Source organism: Carettochelys insculpta, chromosome 28 (assembly GCF_033958435.1).
Source record: "Carettochelys insculpta isolate YL-2023 chromosome 28, ASM3395843v1, whole genome shotgun sequence".
Taxonomy (NCBI): domain Eukaryota; kingdom Metazoa; phylum Chordata; order Testudines; family Carettochelyidae; genus Carettochelys; species Carettochelys insculpta.
Genome location: NC_134164.1, coordinates 5,212,535 through 5,222,349, shown reverse-complemented (window position 1 = coordinate 5,222,349; position 9,815 = coordinate 5,212,535). Strand labels below are relative to the sequence as shown.

The 9,815-nt window shown below is 51.1% G+C and overlaps 1 protein-coding gene across 2 annotated transcripts in view; it reads left to right on the top strand.

Moving 5' to 3' along the window:
* Nucleotides 1–2,491: 2,491 nt before the first annotated feature.
* JUP (junction plakoglobin) overlaps nucleotides 2,492–9,815 on the top strand; it is a 48,539-nt gene continuing 41,215 nt past the window's right edge. Inside the window, exons 1-2 of one of the 2 annotated variants that reach the window (XM_074979302.1) lie at nucleotides 2,554–2,569; nucleotides 4,741–4,809. The gene's annotated coding sequence lies outside the window, so the exon portion shown is untranslated. Of the gene's footprint in view, nucleotides 2,570–4,740; nucleotides 4,810–9,815 lie in introns of both variants that reach the window. The other variant, XM_074979303.1, reaches the window with a different exon arrangement.

The window sequence follows — 9,815 nt, the reverse complement described above, 5'->3', positions numbered from 1 at the left end:
GGCAGAGCACCTCAGAATGGAGGACCCACAAACAGAGGCCACTGTTGCAGAGGTTTGTGGCATAGCAAGGAGTAGAACTTGGATCCTGGTCAATGCTCCTCCTAATTTTTTCTACCCATGGGTAGAATAAATTTTGTTATGCACATTGAGGCATGGATGGATGTGCACCACCCATAGAAACACAGGCTGCCGGCTGTAGGCGCTCTGCTAATCAGCTAGGCGGCACCTGAATCTCTCCTGGGTGCTCAGCTTACAGGGAGCCTAGTGCCACTCTTAACACCCACCCAGAGTGGGAATCTGATCAATTTGTGGCTATTGCCTTGTAGTAAGAAATGTCTCCTCATGCCGCGGTCTTCCCTCTCTGGCAGTTCTTAATGTGACACATCACCCCTGTTTAGCTATAGAGGCTTTCAGACTCTGTATCTCTGCAAACACTTCAGAGAGTTAGAGCTTCCAAATCCCAAGCGAGTTCAGACTCAAGATACTTTAACAGCCTTTCAGGCCTGACAAAGGGTTATGGACAAGTGATTGAGGTACAGGTCCCTGGCAGCTGGAGAAAGCATCTATGTGCAGGAGAGGCTTAGGACTCGGCTATCCATTTGTCAGCATTGCCCATGAGCTGGTGGCGGGATGTTAAAATGTATGATGCTATTTCTACCATCTCCTTGTCCCTGCAGGCCACGCACAGATTGTCTTCATTGTTTTTGTAATGAGAAGTCTTTTGTCATTTCTGATCAGTGGAGGAAATAGCACTCCCCAGGCCTCTGCAGTAAAAAGAGACCCTTTTAATTTCTCCTCCATCAGACAGGGCAGCCAGTTGTTCCTGTCTGGGTTTTTGCTGTGGGGGATGCGAAGGAGAAACAAATGTTTTTGCAGAAGTCAGGAGAGAAATGGAAAGACGCAAGCAGCCTGGTGCAGGCAGGAAGGGAGGCAAAGGAGGAGGTTCTTGCATTCGGACTAGGGGATAGTGCTGGGCCAGAAGGGGAGGCAGTGTGAGAGGACGAAGCTCAGAAAGTCATCCCTATTGATCGGAGCTATCCGCACCATTGAGAGTCTGAGTAAAGAAGGCTGCTTGGAACTGGCTCCTGCCATGGAGGAGGCAAGGGGGGTGCTTTGAGCATGGTAGATTGGTGCTGAGCTAGTCTGCACAAACTAAGCCACTCTGCACTGGATCAGGAAGGATGGAAGGAGAGAGTGAGAGAGGCATCAGATACCAACGGGCGCTGAGCCCACGGTTATTGATGATGATGTGTTGAACATGGCGTGGCCCATTGCGCTCAAGCATCCAACCGGAGGGAACCACAGCTGCTGTCCACTGTGAGCTCCTTTTCCAAGTCCTAACTTAGACACAGTCTGTCCCCCACTGCCACCCCTCCCGCCCAGCTCCCGCCACTCAGAGGTACATAACCAACACACTCACTCAGTACTGGGCCTCCCCGAGAACAGGAGTGTGCAAAGCAGAGGATGGACCCAGCAGGGAGGCATGACATTTTGTAAGGGGGACGCAGCACGATTGACTGCTGGGTCTCAGGCTCATCCATCTCCTTAAAGATGCGGAAATCTGGGACTGTTGCTGTGTACGTGTACTCACGTTTATAGCCTGATGAATAAGTTATTACATTCTACAGACTTGTTTTCTTACATGTGCAGCGAGGATTTTTTTCATGTGAATGTAAATGGAATTTCCATCGGTTGGGCTGACAGATGGGCTGCGGGGGCCGGGGGGGCTGCTAATTGCAGGGACGACAAGTGGGGCCCGAGGGAAAAAGTTTGCTCACCCCTGGTCGAGACGGTGCTTGGGCCTGATGAGAGGACAAGGGGCCGGATTCGTGACCTCTCGAGGTCATGAACGGTTCTAGGATTCTGTGATACTGGGCGTCCCATGCAGCGGGGAGTGTGGGGTGGGAGAGTAGGGGGGTGGGGGGGGCTTTCGCCCGGAGTGGGGCTGTTGATGGGGAAGTGGGGCTGCTGGATATAACTGGGGTGCGTCTTTGTGGGGGAGGGACTGGGACAGTGGGCTTGTTTGGGGGGCAGGGAACTGTTGTGGGGGCAGCTGCATGGGGGATGTCCCCCTGCCTGGCTCCGCCGGGTTCCCCCAGTTCTCCTGGATCTCTCTGTGGCTCCCCCTGCCCCACCCCCCACGTTCCCTCCCCTTTCGCAGGCTCCTCCCACACCTGCATGACCTCATCCAGGTGGGCGCTGGCCAGAAGGACACACCCTCTCCCGCCCACTGGCCCGTCCCCGCCGTGACCGCCATCCCGGCCGTCCAATCGCGTCCCAGCTTCCCCAGCCAAGCGCCAATCCGCTTCGGCACCGCGGGCCCGGCCGGGCTCAGCTCGGGAGGCGGCCAATGGGCAAGCGGCCGAGAGCGCCAGGTGGCGGCGCAGCCCACGCCCGGGCTGCCGTGACGGAAGGGCGAGCGGGCCAATGAGCGGGCGGCGGCTAGCGGGCGGTGCCTGTCTCCACGGGGACCTCAGGGGGCGGGGCCGCGCCGAGGGCTGCGCTCGCCTTTTGTTCGGAGGGTGCGGACGGGCGGCCGCCAGTGCGGGGCGGAGCGGGGAGCGCGCAGGTGAGGCCGGTGGCGCGGGGCGCCCTGAGTGGGGGGCGGGGAGGGGGCTCTCGGAGGGGGCGGGGCGCCTTGAGTGGGGGGCGCCGGGGCGGCCTCTGCGAATTCGGGGGGGGGGCGGCTCCGGTTTGGGGGCCGCCGCTGCGAGGCGACCGCGGGCCGGCAGAGTCCCGCACGTGGGGCGGTGGGGGCGGCTCAGCTGCACGCTGGGGGTCCGGGTCGGCTGCGCCCTGTTGGGGTTCGTGGGGACCCCCCCAGTCATGGGGTGTCACCCCGGCCCTGATCCCCCCCCCCCCCCCGCTCCGTTTGCCGGCCAGCAACTTATGGGCGCCGCGTTAACCACTCCCCCCCCCCACCCCCGCGATCGGTGTGAAATTTCCCGTCTGACTGCCACGGCCTCCCCACCCCGCGGGAGCTGTCGGGGCTACGCTGCTTTGCAAAGGGCAGTCGGGCCCTGCCTGGGAAACTTTTCGTCCCCTGGGCCGTTGCTCCAGAGGTCTGCACGGTGCACTAAACCGAAAGAAGCCTCCGGGCGTTAAACTGGGGTTTTCCGACTTCGTTGGCTGTTTTTATCCTTCGGGAAATCAAGGTCACAAAATGAGCTTGGGGAGGGAATTACAGAAGTCCCTGAGAGATGCGCTGAGAGCCGGGTCCTTGGAATGATTCCTTTTCTGCCAAAGTTTGCAAGGTGGCTTTCCTAGTCTCTCGCTTCAGTCTGGCTGTGACTAGCGATTCCCTGAGTGCCAGTTTTGCAAATTGTCTCCTTGGCTGGCTTTTCCGGGAGAGAACCGTCGCTGCTTCCCGGAGAGTTATGCTAGGAAGGGCAGAATAGTGTTTAGAGTCCCTGTGCTGTCAGGTGGCGCTTTCCTTCTGAGGCATCAGAGACATGCACTTGAAATCATTCCTCTGTGTAATGGGCAGTGCACCGGATCAACATATGGTCAGCTTTCAGGGTGAAATTGTAGTGCTGCTGCTTGCGTTTGCTATATTAGCTTTCCGAGGTGTTCATGATCGCTGCATGCTTTGTTGGGTCACGTTCAGTAACATAAGGCTATGATCTGAAGAAGTGGGTCTGTCCCAGGAAAGCTCATCACCTAATAAATTATTTGGTTAGTCTTTAAAGTGCTACTGGACTGCTTTTTTGTTTTGCAAAACACCTGTGCAAGCAGGGTTTGTGCATTGGGCTCTCAGGCCTTTGAAATCTTCAGAAGGCATATCCTGCACAAGTGAATAGTGTGGGCTTTTTCCAGTGAAATTGTCTGATAGGAGTCCCCTACATGGCTTATAGCAGTAATGACTTGATATTGCAAGTTGGTACTTCGATTGAGAAACAAAATGGCTTGCTGTGCAGTTGTCAGCATAGGCTTGGCCTGCATGTGGAAAAAATATATTGGTGTGTCAATGTGTGTTGGGCCCTGGGAAGAGCCACGCCCTGGTGGAGATGCAGCTGTGTTGATGAGATAGTTTTAGGAGGTGGTGTTTCTCCACCCTACGGTAAGCAGGCTGCCTCTACAATGCATGGGCCACCATGCTGGTCTCATCTCCTTTGTGCCCCTTATTGGCTGTTGGGGTGCATGGTCTCTGCAGTGCTCCCATTGCACAGCTTGGGTTCCACTTTACAAAGCTGCCTTTGGGCCTTTACAGCTGGTCCCTACCAAAGTCAGAGTCTGGTACATTTCACGCTCCCAGCATTATTAATGTCCTTGGGTGCAGATCTTTAAATCTTAAATTTATGGTGTTGTTATGTCACAAAGCATGAATACGTAAGCTAAAAAATATCTAGGTGTAAAGCCCATAAGGGCAGCATGCCTCCAGCTGAGGTTCCCAACCGAAAAGGAGGTCACAAAGGTATTATGGGAGGGAACTTGCATATTGTCACCCTTGCTTCTGGGCTGCCTTCAGAGTTAGGTGGTCAGACCATGCCAGCTTCTGGCTAGGAACCTGGCTTTGAAAGCAGTGCACCTTCCAGTATCCCCACAGAACTTGAGGGCAGTGATATAGGGGAGACCAGATTTCATTTTTTCATAACTGAATATTTCATAACTGTGAATTTGGTGGGGCCCTATTCCTAAGAGTTTGAGCCTGTTCATTATATTCTGGAGCGTTTTGGAGCAGAGTAACTTTAGAGCCCAAAAAATCTCGTGTCTTTTTTTTTTTTTTTTTTTTATTCCCAGGAACTGCTCAGGAGTGAGGATGAGTTACTATTGCAGAGTGTGGAAGAAGGGAGGATTTTGAGAGTGAGGGTAAGAAGGGAAACAATACACTTAAACCTCAGATGGGAGTTGAAGGTGAAAAACAGAGAATGGAAGCCTTTGAAAGGAAGGAATCTGTGGGGTAAAATTTGGAGCAAGTTCAGCCTGCTGTGGTGCAGGGCTTTGGGGGAACCCTCCCCCTCCCCCGGCACTAGTAGAGGGCAGGCTCCTGGGATTGCATTAGCTAATTGATTAGTTTAATTAAGTTTACAGCAAAGATGAAAAGACAATGCCAAAGTTTTGCTGGGAGTTGCCTGGGAAAAGCTCTTGTATAAGAACCCTGAAAAGAGAACGTCAGTTGAAAAATGACACCATGAAATCAGTGTGAATATGCGTGTGTGGAAACGCCTTGATGTACTTTGCGCTGAGTAGGGAGGGTGCATATTTAACCACATGGTGCAAGCAGCGAGAGCTGCGTGAAGGGGAGTCCAGGGAGCATGTTTGGTGCTGTGCTTAAGAGTAGACTATGCACCTGCATTCTTAAAGTCTGAAATGCTACAGCTGCACTGCTGTAGTTCCTGAGGGCGACAAGTCACCACAGCAACAGGAAGGGTTCTCCCGTCCAGTTAGTTAATCCACCTCCCTAAGAGTTGGAAGAACTCTTCCCACAAGTGTCTATGTGAGGAGTTAGGCTGGTTTACCTGCATTTCTCAGCAGGGTGGATTTGCCACACCCCAGTGACATAGGTGAGTGGACTTAACTTTCACGTGCAGACCTGGCCTCAGATTACTCCTTTAGTGTAGAGTAACTGGCATGGGGCACTGTCGGAAGACAGGCGATTGGGCTAGGTGGACGTTTGGTCTGACCCAGTGTCGTCGTCATGATCATCCATAACCTTGGGCTTAGCACCATTTGGTGTCTGACTCACTATTTCCTTCCATCTTTCCCTGTGCGGTGTGGAGTGGCTTGGTTTCTGTAGACTAGCTCAGCACCAATCTACTGTATTATCTACCCATTCTCTGTGGGGTCTGCCTCTCCTCGTTGAATCGTCCATTATGCCGAATACCAGGGTCTTGATTTCATTCGTTGTCCATTCTGCAAATATGCCCAAATAGTCGTAGCTTCCGTTTCATAACCTTCTGCAGCGAGTTCTCTTTTGGTTCTATCTTCCTACATAGTTCCTCATTGGTGACCTTCTGCGTCCATCCTAGTCTCAGAATCTTTCTATAACAACTCCTCTCGAATGCCAGTGTTCTTCTCTTTGAATCTTTCGTTGTCACCCATGTCTCACATTGGTACAACATGCTGCTGAATTCATGTTTTCAAGACGCTCAGCTTCATTCTTAAGCTAATTGCTTTACTTTTCCATATCTTATTCTTTGCCTTCAAACTCGCTCTTGCTATTTCGCTATTATAGTTGCTATTTCCTTCTTATAGTCTAGATCATACATTTTGTTGCTTCCCAGATGTGAACTTCGCTACATTTTCTTGTTCAATACCATCCACACTGATCTTCCTTCCTATTTCCTTATCTCCAAATACCATTGCTTTTGTTTTATCGATGTTCCTAATCAGTCCATACCGGTTCCTGTCTTCGTTTAGAACCTGCACCGTTTTCGCTAGCTTCTCCTCATCTTCCTCAAAGATAACTATATCATCCGTAAACCTCAAGTTGTTAATTCTTTTCCCATGCACAGATACCCCTTCTACCTCTTCCTTGATCTTGTCCATCGCTCTCTCTGGATGTGTGATGAAGATACTTGGTGATATTGGATCTCCTTGTCTCGTACCTCTACTTGTTTTAAACCAAGTTCCCAATTCCCCATATGTTCTCACCGCTGCCTCCGCATTGTCATTGATATCCTTCAACAACTGTATCGGTCTGCTGTCCCCTCCATATGACTCCAACACTGCCCAAGTCACTTTCTGATCTGTACTGTCAAGTGTCTTTTGAAAATCGATGAAGCAAGTGTATACGTTCTTGTTCTTTGGTCGAGCTTTTTCCGCTATCGGTCTTAGTGCCAATATCTGTTGTATGGTACTTCTATCTTTTTCTGAACCCTGCTTGCTCATCTGCTATATGTTGTTCTATCTGCGGTCTTAGTCTCTGTCAGTATCATCATCAGCACCTTGCCTAGATGACTTGTTAGGGCACTTGTTCTGTAGTCCTTGCACTCCAATGTACTTCCTTTCTTGGGTATTGTCATTAGCACAGATCTCGCCTATTCCTTAGGCGCCTTCTCTTCTTTCCACGCTGTATTACATAGTTGGTGTATTTCCTGAATCATGCTTTCTCCACCGTACTTGATCATGTCTCCCATGATCTCATCATTTACAGGGCTCTTGTTGTTCTATAGTCGTTTCACTGCTTTTTCTACTTCCTCCTTCGAAGTATCAGTCTTGCTCTTGGTGGAGATATCTCTTTCAGTGCTTCAGTCAGTCCCTCTGAGACGCTCGGGTCCAACTGTGCTTTGTATAGATCAGTGCAATATCTCCTCCATCGCTGCCCAGTTCATGAGCACTTCTTCGTTCTCGTCTTTGATCGCCATCTGCTTCGGTTGCCACTTCCTATTAATTGTCTTATCCACCTCCCTGGTCTTACATTCGCTGTAATACCGCTCTGTCTTCACATTGCTCTTCTAGCCATTTCTCCTTATCCTTTCTGGCTGGTTTCCTTACTTCACTGCATTTCACCCTATACTGCTGTTCTGACCCAGTGTGGCCATTCTTAACACACAGCACCTGTTCTTTGCACGTTCTCTTCTGGGCTGATATCCACCCCAGTGGAAAAACTGCATCCATGTTCCGAATTCTCAGGGAGGGAGGTGTTTACCTGGGTGTGTTCCCCACGGGCGTATTCCATCACTGGCTGGGTGGTGGGACTGTTAATGTTGGAAAGAGGAGACATTTAGGTGTGTTCACTGACTGGGGAGGTGTTTTGGGAACCTTCTGCAATGAGTCATGCTGATCTCTGCCTGAAGGAACCGACGTGCCCGCTTGCCTTAACTCCCACAGGTCTCTAAAAATATGTCAGAGGTGACGTCAGCGAGGACTCGGTGTTCTGGGGAGGGGGGCTTTCAAATCAAGCCTTTAACACCCCTGGCGGTGCCAGTCCCAGTTAAAGAGCAGAGCATGAGCTGTAGACATGAAGTGGCAGGTCAGCTGTTTCTAGCCCACTCTGCACCTGCTTGTTGGAATGATTAAAGGAGACATGTTCTTTCAGGGAACTAGTGAGCTTCTGAGGGTCAGGGCGTGGGATAAGAATCCGGACTCCTGGCTTCTTTCCTCAGCTCTGAGATGCTCCCTGTGACCTTGGGTGAGCCGCTTGTCCTCCTGTGTCAGTTTCCCCTCGGCTCCCTTCTCTGGAGCGCAGTAGGTGAGCTCCCATGGCGGCTTATCCTCACGTGCACCAGTTTTGGAGCTGGAAGAGTGGGACCAGGCTGGGGAGGTTGAAGACTGGGCAGAGGGACGAAGGACCAGCAGGAAGGAGACAGAGGCCTGATCTTACTCGCTTGTGGTGATTTTCCTTGAAACTCCCACAAGCAAGCACCTGTTTGCAAACTGGAGTTTCCCCAACACCCTGCCGTAGCCACAGATGTCCCTGAGTCCTTGAGTTCCTTTGGCGTTTGCCCAAACAAGTAGCAGCACCTTGGGGGAGTGTGAGACCCTTTCCTTTTCAAACACTTTGGCCTGTAGCAAGTCGAATCTGTCCCTCTTTTCTCCTGCCTTTCTGATCACAAAACAAAGATTCTTGCCTTGCCAGCATTGGATACTGTCCGTCTGCAGCTGAATGAAGCTATTCACATCTTTTCTACTGCTTTCTCTGCCCCATCCTCCTTGGAAATCCTGCTCTTCCTGTGTGCCCTGCCTCTAAAGCGTTGTCCCTGGGCACCTGGCGTAAGCTCCTCTTGAAACAAAGCCTTTGCTTAAGCTGTGAAGACTCCGTAACACTTGTAATTCTTGCACTGCGGCGTTAAGAGCAGATTGCAGCTCCAGCACACCTATCGCTGCTCTTCGGGGCCACTGGCGCTCCATCTACGTTATTTGTTCAACTAGAGTTTCAAAGCCATCGCCCACAATCGGGTCCTTTCTCCTGTTAATGAAAGCCCACCATCCCAGCGTGGAGGTGGAGTTTGGAACCCAGCAACAAGGTTGCTTGGCCCTCTTCCCATTGGAGAGGGTGACCCTGAGGGCTTAATGGCTTAGGTGTAGTTTGATTCTCTAATGAACCCACAAAAGAGTCTGTCTCCAGGGCACTGCTGTCCCGACTTGAGCATTTCTCCACCTCTGAGTGTGGAGGACATGGTGCAGTGATGTGCCAACACCAAGTAGCCACCTGAACATGCTCACTTGTCACCTGCGAGTTTGGGGTTGAAGAATTTCTAGCTGTCTTCCCAGGGCTGATCAGAGAGAGAATCATAGAACACTAGGACCGGAAGGGGCCTCGAGAGGCTATCGAGTCCAGTCCCCTGCCCCGACGGCAGGACCGACCACGATGTAAGTTTCTAGGGGGATTTAACCATCTTCTTGGTGATTGGCTGGAGCCTTTATTTTCCAGTTGTGTTCCACGCTGGGGTTGGCACGTGGGGGTCCCCGTTACTTGACCAGGTGCTTGTTTGTAATAGAGGCAAAATACTCAAATAGACCCATTCATTGTCAGATAATGGCTTTGGAGTGGTTTAAAGGTCCATTTTCGTGTTCTTTGTTAACGTTTGTTGACGTAGGCTATAAAAGTCCAGAATACCCAATTAAACTGTCTTTGTCCATCCTAAATCTGTAACTATTCATCAGCTTGGAAGGGTTCCATGGAAGTCATGGAAATACCCATTTTCCTGCAAATTTGGCTTCAGTGTGCCTGTCCATTAAGCTATCGGAATGCAAAAGCTTGTGGTTTACAGTGGCTCTTTTGTGGTTTGCAACTTCAGAATTGTCTTTTTATGGCTTTTAGGTGGCTGAGTTAATGGGAACAAATTGCTTGGGCCATTTTGAGAGGAACTAATTTAAAAAATGCAACTTGAATTATGGCATGTATGAAGGTGGCTCTTTGTAACCTTCCC